Source organism: Dendronephthya gigantea, unplaced genomic scaffold, assembly GCF_004324835.1.
Source record: "Dendronephthya gigantea isolate DGI-Jeju-01 unplaced genomic scaffold, DenGig_1.0 000021F, whole genome shotgun sequence".
Taxonomy (NCBI): Eukaryota; Metazoa; Cnidaria; class Anthozoa; order Malacalcyonacea; family Nephtheidae; genus Dendronephthya; species Dendronephthya gigantea.
In genome coordinates this window covers 1,735,914-1,748,951 of record NW_021163031.1, presented here as the reverse complement: position 1 = coordinate 1,748,951, position 13,038 = coordinate 1,735,914, and the positions used below count along the sequence as shown (strand labels likewise).

General features: G+C 35.3%; 1 long non-coding RNA gene and 1 other non-coding gene across 2 annotated transcripts in view; both read right to left on the bottom strand.

Moving 5' to 3' along the window:
• The window catches only part of LOC114522038, a 30,225-nt gene extending 19,319 nt beyond the window's left edge, over positions 1-10,906 (bottom strand). The window contains exons 1-2 of the long non-coding RNA XR_003686861.1: positions 10,550-10,906; positions 6,613-6,773 (exon numbers count right to left, since the gene is read on the bottom strand). This is a non-coding gene — a long non-coding RNA (uncharacterized LOC114522038). The remainder of the gene's footprint in view (positions 1-6,612; positions 6,774-10,549) is intronic.
• Positions 10,907-11,196: 290 nt separating this feature from the next.
• Positions 11,197-11,268, bottom strand: Trnaw-cca. The gene has a single exon. It is a non-coding gene; the product is annotated as a tRNA-Trp (tRNA).
• Between the last annotated feature and the right edge of the window lie 1,770 nt (positions 11,269-13,038).

Here is a 13,038-nt window from a genome sequence, read left to right as displayed (position 1 = left end):
CGTTGAAGAGAGTCAAAACGATAAATAATCAGACAAAACGATTTTGACTAACGCGCTCAAGAACGACGTTCGTTAGATCCTCACTTTCGGAACTGAACAGGCGGAATATATATATATAGAAAGGAATAAAAACGGACAAAGAAGCACAACTGTTAGTACAGAGTTCATTTTTAAAAAGCTGGCATATAAAGTATTAATCCTATTAAATGCAGGTTCAAAATTTTTTATTTCGAAACCAATTATAATATGCAATTCTTTCTGTGCTATTTTTATAAAAATAGAACGCATTTTATATCATACAGAACATGCGTGACCTTTACAGTATTGTTATTTTCCATAACTCCTTAACCCGTGAATCATAACATCCCACACATTTAAATTTTGAAGGAGTCAAGTGAAAGATGTCACCTCGGAAATATTATTCAAACCCTTGGGCTTCGTGTTTGTTATATAAAATTAATTATAGCTTTTCCTGCTTTGAAGTTTCCAGAGCCAGAGGGTTTTCAATATTCACTGTCAATAATACGGCGAAGGTCACCTTGAGAATCACAGTTATTCATTTGGCAAGGTTGTATGATAATTTCACTATTTTTAGTACCCTAGCATGCATATTTTCACTTTGTGTCTGAAGGCGGTGTGTATAATAGTGAGTCAATTATTAGAAATACAAAAACGATTTCTGTCACGCTTGCATGTATGTATATATAGTTTGTTAAAACTAAAAGACTTCAATTCAAATATATAATAATATACAGTGAAATCAAACAAATGTGTTATGCAATATTTTCCTATAAATAACGATTACTTTCTTTGTATCAATATCACTCGTCATACAAATTTATTAATTCATATTGGCTCAGTTACAAAACAATTAGCACTTTCAAAATCAATTAAGCCAGTCAAGGGCTTAATAAAAATAGCGCGAAAATGAATCCACGAAGAAACGCGTACACGCAATTGATATTGAATAAAATAAAACTTTAAACTGCTTGTTTCAGTGTGACGTATATATTGATAAGTTCAACATAACTGAATGTCAAAGTTGGCAAGAAAAATCGGAAACTCGCCTTAAGGCACTCGATAACTCTTTATCTTTAACAGATAGAAGTATAGAACGTGTTTGGGCAAGCGTGCATAGAGATCACAATTTTTCAAAGCATTTGTGATGTTGGCACAGCATGAAAGACGTAATATTATAAAGAAAAACAAAGAAACTTCTGAAAAGGAAACGTGTATAGATTATTTTATTACACAGTTCACTTATATTTAATGCAAGTTAGCTAAGTGCCAAATCGATTTACAAACACAGAAATGATTCGAAAAATCGAAATACAATAAAAGACGTTTCCTGTTCAATTATAGAGGGGCCTAACTATAATATATAACAATTAACACTAATTTGTAAGACTCAATACACAGTATAAAATGGATCACGTAGATTTGGGATATGACTATATGTTCAAAAGCCGGTATGGCCATATTATATATATATCAAACATTTTATCTAGTTTTTATACTAACCAAAACATTGAATATATGAATAGTTCAGCGGTATTTATATAAATACATCCATACTTAACATAAAGTGCATGCATGTTGCTACAGAAACATAACATGTTTGCTTACACATCAATTATGCATATAAAACTAGCTGGTTTCGTAGATATCCCTGACCAAATTTGGCCTGAAAAGTGAATCCATGCATGTTCGCGAACTGTTTAAATACAAAGCCTTTAATGGCCAGGCGCTGGTCTGAATGTGAAAAAATATTTTTATAACACACAGCTAAAACTGTGTTCTAAAATTAGTCTCCTAAGTCATGGTTTATGTTGATATTAGTTAGCTACTAAACATCTTGAAAGTTTCAGACGTTTGTCAAAAGATGTTATCAGGTCATTGTAGGCCGATCAATATCAAGTATCCTAAGACTTAACGGACAAACTTGGACAAAGAATACAGGATGTACATACTACATATAAATAAATAGGGTTTATGGAACTTGACTGAAGAAACGAAAATTTAGGACTAAAGGTATGAACCTTGTCAATTTTAGCGCGACTATATTTTTCACAACAGCCTGAAACTTGGATGCAAGCCAGGAAGATTAGCCCATACACGTATCATTTCTGTTTATAGAACAGATTATTATGGATGATCATCGGTCCTAATTATATAATAGAAACATTAAAATTAGATTTTTCCTTTCCCAAAATAATCGAGAACTTACTGTGATTATTTGAATGGCGTCTTGATTCATTTGCCGGTGCAAACATCACGTGTCTATTGTTGTAAAGTTGACCAATGGGAATTATGGGATATCATAATTGAGTCAAATCGCAAATGTTGGATATTTTAATAAAGATAGTTAAGATACCTCAAATAGGTCCACTTGTAACTTGAATATCTGACTGTTCGATATAGCTAATTGCGTTTGAACCCACATTAAAGTTTGTGGAGGCTTATACAAATAGCTTTACAAACGGGGCAAAATGCATCCGCTCGGTACGAGGTTGACTGGTTAGAAATCGTAGGTGGCTAAAAATCATGCATGAATAGTGAAATAAATATATATACTCTTGGCATACTATATACTCTTGCAAATTATCTTGGGCGAACTGTCCTATATATATATATATATATACGTCAATGATCACAGGGTAACAACACCATGCAGGTCCATGCCCTTAATCCTAAATCTGAGCCTAATCCTTGCCAAATTATAACGAATGAAGATTATTTCGTCCATGCAATGAAGCAGGTTTGGTTCCAATCAGGAAAACTTTGAGGTTATAAATTCACATGTATTTATGCATCATAAGGCATAACTGATTCATTCGCTCTCGTCATCAATTTTCAACACATCCTAGGCGTATAGTTAAGACCTTTTCATATTTGTGACAAAATTATACCAACATAAATTGGACTGAAAACAAACTTGACCGTTGAACTTTAAAGCCAATGTCACGCTGTTATAAATTTGATATAGTGCATGCATGCACATGTATCGTGCGGTTTAAAACGTGTATTTATCCAGCATTATCACAAATCAATTTACGACAAAGTTGGGGGCCATTTCAAATATATTAGAAACCTTTTTTTGGGTTGGATGAGCAATTAAGGCAAGGCAATTAAGCCTTTATGTAATAAAAATGACGCTGCTATATATGACAGGAAAAAAAAATGCTGCCTAGAGGCTAGCGGGATTCATACTCAAAGTAGGAAGCACAAAGCGACACGTCAATTTCAACCGCATGCATGCATGTATGGTTTATCGTCTTTATCCTATAGTCCTATGCAAATATTAATAGGTATCCTGTGCGTCTCTTATGATCGCATTGCTTGATTGAGTGCAGAAATAAATAACAAACAAGAAAAATAAACTTTAGAAAAATATACAAAACTTTCATCTATTTACTCCATTCCAATGTCGATTTGTCGGATCTCAACAACTACAAGGGATTCGGAAAAATCCCCCCAATTTTGACTATGTATAAATTATGCTATCAACCTTATGACCTTGGTTGGACCCACTTAACCTTGTAGTTGTCACTAATAAATTATCATGTAATGCGGTTGGGTACATTTCCTTAACACAAACACCTTGACCGAAACAATATTTAATATTAATGACATACGTATGCGGGTATTTCGCTTAAAAACAATTACACAACTAAACGTGACGTCGTGCCGGAGTTTCATTACGTTTCAAATTATGGCAACAAATCGTTTTCGTCCAGAATGAAAACAAACAAAGCTGGACCAAATTGTCACGCGATGGAAAAATCAAAAACAGCAATTTTTTCGTGAGAAAACATAACCTTTGACGAGCAATCACGCCACTTCTAATTTTTAATAATTTCCGTCAGGAAAACGTAAATATTTTTGCGTTTCAGCTAAGAGCCTGAAGCGAAATTCGTTCATTAAAGCCGTTCGACTTTTGTCTTCTATTCACGGATACGGACGTCATTACAAGTATGTTTGACGTCATTTCATTATATCAATGCTTGTCAAGAGTTTAGTCGAGTTTTAATTTTTGTTATGCATATCTAAAGATGGCTTTTAAGTGTTCCAAAGTAGTTATGTTTTATGACTTTTGAAAAAGGGAAGCGGACAGGACGTGGCCAGTAATCCATGCAACCGACCCTCTATAAGACCTAATATTTTAGTTTGCTTGTTTTCCATGAAACCTTTCCCTAGACTTGTAGTCGTGCATGCAAATATATATTTTTTGGTTGTATTGTTTGTAATCTACGTACGTCAAGCTGGTTGTATTTCCTGACCAATGACGTACCGAGACTATAAGAAGAATATTTGTACTTGCTGACACTTCAGTTCAAAACAAAACGTAGCGCGCTGTCATGAAAACAGTTGAATTGCTCTCTGTAGACAAAAACTTGTGTCGATGACATTTGATCCAGATATAAATCTAACTCTTTAAAGGAAAAGTTTCTTTCACAAAAGGTAAGACTTGATTTCTTGCTTTATTATGTTTTTTATGTATGAAATAATTCTCTAGATAATTAATATTTAGTTCATGCGTCGATCGCCAATACTTTCCCCTTGCCCCAGGTGACAACATTGGCGGCTTCATGCAATTTCACAAATGCAGGCATGGAAAGAATGCTTTTTAAAAACAATTAAACATCGTTCCCAGGGTGTTTGCTCTGTGAACAAAGTTGCGAGCAGTTTTAATATCACGAAAGTGATAAAGTTCAATGATTTAATCAGTCATTCCACTTGAGCATGCAGTATAAGGTTTAACTCTTGCATAAGGAAAGCTTTTTATTTATCAATGATGGGCATTTCTAGTTTTCGACAAAGGAACCTTTAAATCACGCGCGCGACTACACTTATACTTGGCCAGGGTTTCCTGCATGTTCGTATTTTCATGTTACCTCATGCAATGCACTGAGACTATGCCTATGGTATCTCTGATTGGTCGTCATCTGTAAATGTAATGCTGTTTTATAAATAAATTTCTGTTTTTATATGTAAAAATATGACGTTACAAGAGATGTATCACATTTTAGGCCACTGGGGTCAGTGATCTCATAATTTCCTAAACATGCATGACTTTCAAATTTATGAATTGAGCATTGAGAAGTTGTGTAGACGTTTTGCTATAAGGTCACATGCAGAATTAAACGCAGGAGGTATACAATTAGTAGTAATTAACATCTTAACAACCTAGTTATTCGGTCCATCGTCATAATTTGTACGCTGAAATTAAAATCTTAAGAAACTAGTTATTCGGTCCATCCTCATAATTTGTACGCTGAAATTGTCCGAGGGGACAAATTTCCGGCAGCATAAGATTTATCCCCAATATAATATTTACTGTTGACAACAGCTTGCAAACATTAAAACAAGAATCAAGTGAAAATGTGAAACATGTACAAGCCAATATATATATATATTATATATGAGCTCACGCCTTGTTCTGCAGCCAATATATATAGTGCATAAAAACAAACAGACATTCATTAGCATTGCTTTTTATAAGTTTCCTTCCTCGTTCTACATGCATGATTTATGTTGACATCCGAATCTTTTGTCGCAGGTTATGTTTTCCGGTCTAAATCGTGTGGGCCGAAGTGGAAACGCAGTTGTATTTCCCCTTTTTTAGCCCAAATTATAGTTTCCAAGATTATAATCTTGAATTTTCCGCTTGAATTTTAAGCACATTTAGGAGAATATTAGAAATACACTAAAATCGCTCGAGTGATCTCAGCGACAACTTTTAACTGTCCATAACGTCCTTAGGCTTAGTCCTAAATGTTTATCACAAACTAATATAAATATTCGCGTGACTTGCTCTGAGAATGTGTTCATTACTCATTACCTATTTGTTTACATTGGGCTTATCGAATAACACTAGAATGCTCCAAGAAACCGCAGCTGCGTAATTAAAACTAAAATATAACTGATGAAATTCAAAAGTAGAGCTACTCACGCATATCATTTGTCGAAAGAAGTTATTTCAAACAATGCCCAATATCGTGTGCTGTTTTGAATGTGCTGCTTCAACCATGCAGTTAGACTTTCTGGCGACAAGTTTTTTATGTGCGTTAATATAAATATTGGCTCTTGAAAGCAGGAAGAGAATTAAATGGATACGAAAGAGATCGAAAATTAGAGGTTTAAAACAACTATAATAGAAACTTTATATAGGCGGTGTGAACGTGATGTTTTGGTGATGTCATAGATTGCATAACAAAATTAAAATGCGATTAGCCTTGCCCGACATTTAGGTATTTTGTCGCGAGTAGACACCTGCCTTGCAGGCAATATGCAGGCAATATATATATATATATATATATATATATATATATATATATATATATATATATATATATATATATATATATATATATATAAATCTATTCCAAATAGACTTTTGTAGAACACAGAGTGCTAACCGTTGCCTGATGATTGCTTAAGTGCATGAAACTTAAAGTAGCAACTAATTAAAAGAATTGTATTTATAATTGTTATATATATATTATTATATATATAATATATATATTATTATATATATATATATATATATATTATAATATAAAATAAATGCATCCAAGGGTGTCTAGCTAATGAATGTTTCAACTTACTAACCGTTTCCATTTCATTCGATGTTTCCAACTTCTAAAGGAAGGAAATATTTGCTTTGAGAGTTTGTTAGACATCTCTCTTGCCGTTTAACAAAAATAACTTAGTGGTGATCAACCATTGAAGTATTCATTGATATCTCTTTTAATATCTTGCAGGTACTTCGTCTAAAAAAAAGATCAAAAATTCGTAAGGACTCGTGAGGACTACACAGACCAACTTTAAAATCCTGGTCCCCACGTTAATTCATTGGAAACGTTTGTGATCTGTTCGTAAATACTGACAATACAAACTAAAAAACCTTACTAAAACCGGCCGATAATCAGATGGATGACGATGATCTAATAATACATGGACTAGATCGCCAAGCACGATTAAAGGCCGTGGCAAAGAGATTAGCAGACATTGGGGATGATCTGGACAAAAAAACAAGGAAAAATGCTCACTTCTCTTACAGTAGCTGGATGTGTTTTATTACAGTTTTATGGACAATCTCTGCCTATTGCCTTCAAGCAAGCGATCCAGATATTGCATATTTATGAAATGTCATAGCTACTTGATGATACCAGGCAGAGGCAATGCATGAAACAGCTTGCAGTGTACTGAGTGTAGCTTGGTTGTCGTGTGATTAACCAACCTCGCTATTTAACTGGACTACTGTAGGTCAGGAGTACGAAAAGACTATAAGATTGAGGGTATATGATTATCTCACACTTTAAAATCCATTTGTAAATATTCTAATTATGAACCCAGGGCTTTTTTAGGCTTATATTATAGTATACAAAAGTGAGTGCATCCAAGTACTTAAAGTTACCAAAGTTGTTTTAAAGAAATCCGCGGCACAGTTATAGGGCTGGCCTCCACTTGCACGTATTAGGGCGATTTAGCACGAGGAAGTGAACATCAAAGACGACGTGGAAATGCACGCCATTTATTCGCAATTTTCACGTCGTTTTTGACGTTCACGTCCTCGTACTAAATCTCTCTATTTATACCACAGTTAACGTTCAATTGTCATATACGTACAAAAAATTAGCTGCGACGGCCGGCGTTAGTGACCAGTTTCGAGTCAGCGAGCATGCGCCAAATCGGCCACAATGACAGTAAACGTGCAAGTGGAGGTAGGTCTTTACGGACTAGCGATAGCTACCCTACAGGCGTTCCTTGTGAATGACTTGTATAGTACGTGTTGTTAATAAAAAGGTTTACTACACCTGTTCAAAGTCAACCTTAAACATAGTTGCCTGGCAAGAAAAGATAACTCTAATACTAAGTAAAATATTAACCACTCTAGGGAGCAGCGTGGCAACGTCTTCAAACAACTTAGCATCATCAAATGCCTAAAATTTAGAAAACACTTCTCGACGTTTCGACCTGAGGACCTTCGTCAGGAGAGTTAGTATGCTAACATTTTCATACTAACTCACCTGACGAGGCCCTCAGGTCGAAACGTCGAGAAGTGTTTTTTCCATTTTAGGCAGTTGTCAGTATACCACATTTGATGCTAAGTAAAATATTGTATTTGCTAAAGACAACTTAGACAAGTAATTGCTATTTGGTGTTTGCTGTTTATGGTTAATTATAAAACATAACAATAACATATTTTATAGCCTAAGAAATATGTTTTATGACTCGTTTCTTTTATAAATAGTGACTGTATCATGTTGTATATATGAAAAAGTATCTGAACATTAAACAGAAACGGATATTTTTATACAAAGAACTATTACGATTTGTTTTGTCACTTCAAATAAATTGGTGCCCTGGTCGCTTTTTACATCCAATGCGAACGAACTCGAAGTTGCTAAATATAGGGCGGGGGTCAGGTCCCGTCCCGTTTCTCCTGCAGCATTCTCTTGCTTGATCACAATCTCGTTGAGTTAAGCACGTACTGGTTCTAACACATTGACCAATGTAATGATAAATGTTGTTGCTTTAAAGGACCGTCACGCAGGTCTGTCTAACATGTCTTTAAGAAATGGTCTGAAATAAACTCTATAAAGTTTCAATCTCACCTAACCTTTTGTAAAAAGACACTTTCTAGGAAGGAGATGGATTTTAAGAATTATTTTGTTTCTGTGGAAAGTTAAACCTCTTTTCGGCGCGTTCAGTAAAGCTGTTTTTCTTGTGTGCGGTTCCCGCCTTAATCAGCGAATAGCACTCAGTCAGATTTACATCGGTTTCATCCAGTCATAGGATCTTAGAGACTTGGAGTTATATCGTTCCATGCAATTGAGAGTTTACTGTTGCAGAGATAAAGTAACACTCGACACTGCAACCGTGCGACAAGCAACGACCAAATGGAACCTGGGCGTGGTTCACAAAACACAATATTATTAAGATAGCATACTGATTTAAGTCATTAATTCATGAATTTGATACATGTCGATGAAAATGGGGTGAAAATCAATGGAAGAGAAAGAAAGACTGGACGGTGATTCTTTCAACCGTTGTCTAGAAATTCAGGTCATGGGAAAGGTGGTGAATTAAACAGTCTTTTAGATGGGGTTGCTGGGTGAGCGCTATGTGCAAGAAACCTGGAAAGCATACAGAGAATAATTGGAATAGTATACAGAGAAACAATAATCTCTATGCAAATCATCGATACCACTGTTTACCAACGCCGTCCTATGTAAGTGTGCACCTTGTAACATCAACTAATTTTGTTGAATTTCTCTCGTTTAAAATCTAGGGGGATAAAAAGGGGGAAAGGTTGATTTGGCTTCAGAAAAGCTTACTGCTAAATGAACTGAGAGATTCGAGAGCATAGATCCCAGAAACAACTTTCTATGAATTTCAGAAACATGAAACTTGTTGTTTTAGGAGAGGTATAACTTGCACTTCCCCTGACCTAGAACCATCCGAGCTTTAATCTTAGAATCTATATAATAGCCTTAATAAACACAGACTCTGAATTTTCTTAATAGGAAGAACATTTATCATTACATTGGTCAATGTGTTAGAACAAGTATGTGCTCAACTCAACGAGATTGTGATCAAGCAACAGAATGCTGCAGGAGTAATGGTTATTTCCATCACTGCAGAAAGAGACCTCAAGAAGGACAAACATGCTTCCGATGGGTAAATATATTGTGTGCCTATGTGTGTGTTTGTATGTGTGTCAATCATGCAGTGACCATGAATGACATTTGATAACTCAGAGAAGTTTGACAGGCTGACAAGGTATATTTCAATCTACAGCATCACTACCCTCACAAAATAGTCTCTATGCACACATCTTTAAGCATAGGGATGGGCAGATCTAATGTGTATTATATCTCCAGGCTCAAATGAAAATGATATTTTGTTTCTGGTCAGTGGATCAGTCATGAGTTCACACTATATATGTAGATCTTGAAAAGTGATTCAGTGATATTGTTTCTATAGGGTCATAGTTGCTACAAATGTGCTGAAGGATTGGTGTGTCAATGTAAAAATAATTCCTACTATGGTAGATGTCAAGTTGTCCCAACAACTATCAAACCAACGACTGAAGGGGGTTCAGGAGAAGGTTCAGGAGACTACAACCAAAGACTTCTTTAATAAAACATTCACAGATTCTCATTGCTGTATTAATGCATGCAAAGGAGTCATGTATCTCATGTAGAATCAAAACATGCAAATAAAAAACATATAAAATTATCCATTTTTCTAATACTTCCCAGCTGCACTGTGGTAAAGGTATACTCTAAAGACTGTCTAGACAAACTGGTGTGCAAAAAAGTGTAGTACCTAGGAAAACAGCTTGAAATGCAAGTTGTTCCTGGTGGGTGAAAGCAATGTTGTGCTGCACCCAATGACCTAACAATAAGTCGCTGTGAATTGTTTAAGTCAACTGTAGAAGAAATATTCTAAAACATTTTCAGGAGCTGGAGGAGTATTATTCTAAAATTTGTAGCTTTAATATCACTATAGAGGCTAAAACAGTCCAAGGAGTAATTACCTGCACACATCTGCAAACTCCATTTTTTTTGTATTTTTTTTTGTTTTACAATTGGCTTTTCGATTTGACAATTTCTCATGTATCCTGACTTGAGATGAAAATTTTGCGCAACTTGCCACATTAAACAGTTACGAATCCAGGAATTTACAAGGTGTTACAAAGAAAGGCTTGGCAAGTACCGTGTGTTTCCGGTGGTCAGTAGCACTGCAATATGCTGGCAATGGTATCAATCTCACTTTTAGAAATCCAAATGATTGAAGTGAAGAGCCACAACTATACTGGCTACACAAAAGCACCCATCCACTAAAGCACGTTTTTAGGACACTTGTAAAACCAGCAGCATTCATTTCCATTTTCCCTGATGATATTTTAATTAAATACAAAAACGAATATAAACAATCGCCATATTCGATTGCAATTTCGCATTTTCGCGCGAGTACCAGCCTGCGAACAGGTAAAACCGCGGGTAAAGTGCCGAGACAATTTTAATTGCAAAATTTGAAAATTTTTTATTCCTCCTAAAAATAAACTGTAAAAAACAAATCTTATTTTGTTGCTATTCGAAAAAGAATATCGTAATAATTGGCATAAGAAATTGGCATTGAAAGGATAACAAAAAATTATGTCTGCTGGTTGCAAAAATTCAATGACCCCGACGAGAATTGAACTCGCAACCTTCTGATCTGGAGTCAGACGCGCTACCATTGCGCCACGGAGTCATCTGAAATAATGAGTTAAAAAACGGATTATTGTACCATCGTAACTTAATAAAAAAAAGTTTGGGGTTAAGTTAAATTATGGGGGGACAAATATAGGACTAAGGACAGCGATGCATGGTACTGTAAGTTCTGAAATTTTATTGAGGTGACTAGACTTGGGTAGATTGGATAAAAAATGATTAAAAAAGTGGTATGTCTAAAACGCGTGTAGCAATGCAAACATGCATAAAATTCAAATTATGCGGCATATGCAGTCAAAATATAATCATGTATTGAAGGGGTTGCGGTATTTCCTAAAAGCAATCCATTATCGTCAAATTGCACAATTTATCATCGAATAATATCCACTTGACATATGCATTGGCCCCCCCAACAAATAAGTTTTTATTTCAGAATATAAACATGTCAAATATGATCATATTTCGATCTATAATCATAAAGACATATTTTAAGTTCCAATCCATAAGTAGCTGGATAAAACCTGACAATAGATTAGAATACTTCTGAAAAATCCTACAAAAACACAAAGTACAGTATATCGGATGCGCCGGGTGGCAACTTTCAAAGTGTGTACAATTACATTTCAACCCAAGGGTGTAGGGACCCCGTCCCTCTAAATTACAGTCTCCGCTTTTCGCTTAGCCAGGAAGATTCGCTTTTCTGTTATGTTGAATATGTGTTTGTTTGTGAAATATTAGATTTTAACAGCCAGTAGTGTTGTTGTTACTGTTATTTTTCTGCTGCTAAAATATTGAGTTTGATAAAAACTGAGTTCGACTCACCTGTTGCAAACTATGTTAGCAACCAAAGAAGGATCATTGAAAACAAAGTAAAAGCCAATGAAAATCCTGTGGTCGTACAACGCTGTTGTAGTGCGGAAAACCGAAAACTGGAGTAGAAACCCGCTGCAGCTCGAGACATTTGGCCTCTCTTCTTCATATTAATTACCTGTTTTCATAATGCAACCGTTTGAAAAGACACTGAATGTAAGTTGTTCTTGTAACGGTACTTGAACTATGCTCTTAAGGTGGCTCCAGGACCACCTCTTAAATACATTCCTTACGACTTTATTCAATTTAGTATCAGATCAAAAAAATCTGTTAAAACAAAAAAACTTGAACAACTATGCATTAAAGAGATTATAATTTAAAATGCTCAAGTGTGTTGTAGTTTACTAGTTTTAGTTGTAGAGGGAAAGTTGCAACGTCTGCAGCTTATGCATATCCGTATAATCTCACTCATGTAAATCGGCACAAAGCTTTTAAGCTAAAAAAGTTTTATTAGAATAATAATCATTATGCATGTCTTTACATGTTGTTCCGTGGTGAACCGTGCCTGGAAACGCATCTAAAACTTCTCGTTTTTTTGTTTGGCTTCAGTGAATACATTTTCTTTTTCGGCATAATACGAATGAATATTAATAATTGTGAAACAAAGAGAGATGCACTCTAATATCGACTCTATGAATATGGCATTGAGGATCGCTGCGCTTTCAAACATTGTATACCGAAAGTTGTTACTGTATGAAGTTCCGTGCAACCATTTTCAGGATCACCCTCTGTCCGCACACAATGTTCATTAAATACAGCGTGTAGTTGTTGATCTGAGCAGCCAAAACTAATGTTTTTGTGGAAGGAAGTAAATCGAAGCCAACTAGTGGCAACTATCGGCGCTGTTCGTCAGGTCAGTGATAATTAGTTCCTAGGTCCTGAGGGAACTACAGTCTCTCGTGATATCAAGAGATTTGATCATTCTCACGCCTCTTAAAAA